The sequence below is a fragment of the Engystomops pustulosus genome, chromosome 5 (genome assembly GCF_040894005.1).
Source record: "Engystomops pustulosus chromosome 5, aEngPut4.maternal, whole genome shotgun sequence".
Lineage (NCBI taxonomy): Eukaryota > Metazoa > Chordata > Amphibia > Anura > Leptodactylidae > Engystomops > Engystomops pustulosus.
The window spans coordinates 126,677,948-126,681,985 of NC_092415.1; the positions used below are offsets into that span (position 1 = coordinate 126,677,948).

General features: G+C 40.8%; 1 protein-coding gene across 10 annotated transcripts in view; it reads right to left on the reverse strand.

Moving 5' to 3' along the window:
- TMEM245 (transmembrane protein 245) overlaps positions 1-4,038 on the reverse strand; it is a 757,127-nt gene that overhangs the window by 98,460 nt on the left and 654,629 nt on the right. The window lies entirely within an intron of this gene.

The following is a 4,038-nucleotide window of genomic DNA, read 5'->3' on the forward strand; positions in this document are numbered from 1 at the left end:
AAAGATTTCTTTTTCAAATTGGACAAATGCGAATAATGTATGTATGTATGCTAAGAACTATGCGTTTCGAGCTCGGACAGAACCAGATGACGCACTCAGATTGTTTTAAATCTACTAGCCTGGGAATCCAAAGGTTCTTGTACCAGGCACACAAAGATATTCTATTTCAGTGGATACGAGGCTCAGGCTCAACCCTCCAACTATGAGGAAATATAATAATTACATGAATAACATTATCAGGTTGGATTACAGGGTCAATCTAAATGTAAAAACCACCAAAAAATTTGAGGCAATCTGGGGTAGCTGGTTGGCAACACCAGGGTGAGAGATCAGGGATGGGGATGGGGGGAGACAACAAGGGGTACAAGGGTTGTTATTATTTTCTCTGTCTCTTTTCTCTCAAATCCTGGTTTCATCCGTTGAGTGTTTATATGTTTTTGTATTCTCTGTAAGGCCTTGAATTTTTTTGGCTTGATAAAAAAAAGTTCAGATTGAAAAAAAAAGAAGATGCAGGCCAAAGCTGATAAGAGTTTCATTATCAACAGCGAAACAAGTACTGTATCGACATGGGCGAGAAGGGTACTCTGCAGGAAAGAAGCTATTACTCCAAAAGAAACATAAAAAAGCAAGATTAATGCTTGCAAATCCACACAGGAGCAAAGACTAACTTTTGGAGACATGTTATGTGGTCCAACAAAGCTATGTGAGTTACATTTGTAGGAAAAAGGGAGAAACAAGTCCGAGAACACTGTTGCAACCGGGAAACATGAGGGTGGCAATATAATATTGTAGGGTTAACAAAATAGTTGGCAACATCAAGAAAGAACATTTGGGGAGATTTATCAAGCTGCCTAATAGTAAGAATGTGCTTAGTTGCCCATGCTCCAATTTAAAATATTCATGAGCACTTCTAAAATGAAAGCTGAGCTGTAATTGATTTCCATGGGCAGTAAAGCACATTCATCCTCTTTGTGAAGGCAGCTTGATAAATATCACCCATTATGTGGTAATATTGAAGCAACATCTCAAGTCATCAGCCAGGAAGTTAAAGTTTGGGTGCACATGGGTCTTCCAAATGGACAAAGCATCCTGGCAAACTGATTACAAAGTGGCTTAGTACGGCGCAGGCCCCCGCTATCCGTTATTCCGGTTCGGCTCTGCACTAGAGCCGAGTCGGCATTGGGAGTCACGGGGTATCAGTGGTAACATCACAAGGTGTTGGGGTGGCAATCGTTATTATTGCAGCTTCTGTAAGATGCCGTCTATGACGTCATCTTAAAAGGTACAGTGTCAGCCTATGCATGTGCATAGCCTGACACAGCTAATACCCTGCAATACATCAGTATTGCATAGTATTATCATGAACAAGCAGATGATTGCTTGTTCATGTTCCAAGCTAAATGAAATAAAAAAAGTTATGCAATAAAACCACATTAATAAAAATGCCCCAAATCTCCATTAACACATGAAATTACATATGAGAAAAAGGTAAAAATCATTATTCTGCGCCTCGCTGTGCGCCCATAAAACAAGTAACGGCCACATGTGGGGGGCCTCTGTACTCGGACGTAATTGCAGAACAAATTGTAAAATGGGTTTTCTCTTTTTATCTTTTGGAAATGTGTACATTTTCGGCCGGCCCTGTCTATAAGTGCAGCGCGCCCGGTAAACGCTGTGAATAAGCACAATGTAGCCGCTGTCAGTGCGGTGCTGCCGGCTACTTTTACAGGTCCCCGCTGACAGGGGCGGGGTGGGAGAGTGTCGGACGGCCTCCTCATGAATAAAGCCAACTTCCGGCGCAGGGGATACGAGGATCGACCTCTTATTTGGTAAGAGGTCGAATCTGTTACAACACACTTTCCCAACATAAATTTTTAAAAAATTGGCATATATAGAAAAGGGCTGGGGAGAGGATTAAGGGGGGGCATATTTGGTTGGGCTCTTTTTAGGGTTGGTAGGTCCTCTTTAATTGATGGCTGTATATAAGTTCATTAGAGTGATGTTATGTTTACACTGATCAGGATGGCACTATTTATTAACTTATTAGGTAATTTTGTAAATTGGATGAGGCTATATATGAATTTATGTATAATCAACATTTATTAGGAAAAACACAATGGGACAATACAGGTAGGTGATCTATATATTAATTTAGTGGGTGTGCTCTATAATAATTTATTCAGGGAGAATATAGTATATGTTATAATACATTAAGCTGACCACACAGTGTATATTTTATATATAACAAAACAAAAGTAAATAAATGGGTCCTAATGGTATATAAAACAAAAGTGGAAATCAAGCATCTAACACAAAAGAATGTATGCCCATGTTAGCTATAGCAAAAACAAATCTTGATTTCATAAGACAAGAGATTTAAAAATAATGAAAAGCACCACACGTGCATGTAAAGAAATTCCTCAGTTCCTATATCTGATAGATGACAATATATATGATAGGTATTACAACATTCGCACATACAAGTAATTGAGCACTAGGCAGTAATATAGAGGTCACAGAGTCAGATGAGAAAACAATCCATAAGTGCTATATACCTTCTCTATTGCACAAGCCCAATAAATATACAGGCGGTCCCCTACTTAAGAACACCCGATTAAAAGACAAACCCTAGTTACAAACAGACCTCTGGATATTGGAAATTTACTGTACGTTAGCCCTAGGCTACAATGAACAGCTGTAACAATTATCAAAGGTGTCTGCAATTAAAGGGAACCTGTCACCAACTTTAGCCCTGATAAACTACAAAATGTACCTTCTATGGACACTTGCATGTGCTCTGGTACTGTCTTTATATTTGCCCAATGTTGTATGATGCCTGGAATATGAAATTATATTCACATCCTCGTTCCAATTACGGTGCAGCAATCAATCCTCTATCTCTCCTCGCGGCTGAGGATGCCTCACACCACTACTTACGCATATGCAGTGTGGCGGTTATCCCAACTCCGGCCCTGGACCCGGACTGAGAAGAAGGCACACTGCGCATGCTCAGCTGTTCCCCCACATTGGGATTGCGTTACAAGGCAATACAGATGGCTAGCTCAGATGCAATGGCAATGTGCGGATATAGCGGCGCATGCGCAGTGGTGGACCAGAAATGGGCGGCACACTGTACATGTCCAATAGTGGTTTGGTGCCTGGAACAAGCAGTTAAAACAAGGAGCCACTGGCTAGGCACACTCCCCAAAAGGCCAAAAGTTTTACAAAGTCAAATTAAACTTATATATGTACATGTCGAAGAGGAGTTTCACCACCTCTTCTTGGGTAAGGAATGAAAGATTTCCTTGATTCACCGTTCCTCTCTTCGTTTCCACTCACTGGAATATGGACCCTGTCGCACTCCCGTGTCCGAGGTTCACCGTCGATTCTGTGTTGGAAATTATGGACAGATGGTCCAGATGGCCAAGAAAAAGGGTAAAAATGGTTTATTGTATATACTCACAAAGGAACATTAGAACGTGCGTAACAAATCATTAAAAAGAAGAAAAGCCAAACATTTCGCCTGACCAAGGTTTCCCCTCTCCGTGCTTCTTCCGGGACTTGGTGTTTAAATACAAAATCTTTTGCATACTTTTACAAACGATATTACATCAATAGTTCAAAAAATGTATGTATAACCCAGTGAAGAAGAGTGAAGAAATCAGGCGATACCTTTTTGAGGCTAACTGAGTATATTTGATGGTCTTACCATCAAATATACTCAGTTAGCCTCAAAAAGGTATCGCCTGATTTCTTCACTCTTCTTCTGCTCTCCATGGCTAACACGGTACAAATCTACACTACTAGTAACCCAGTGAAAACAGGGGTATCATAATCTCTAGATCCCTGCTTCACAAACACAGCTAAACTGTGCACATACACATGTGTATCACACTACAACACAGCAACTATAGAGTTAATTAATCAGAGCTGCTGTAGTGACATCACACAATATTGATACAATTCCTGAGACCAGTGCATACCAGATCCACCTTAAAGTGCCGCCTGCGACACAACCGCACTTCCTGTCGGCTGCAG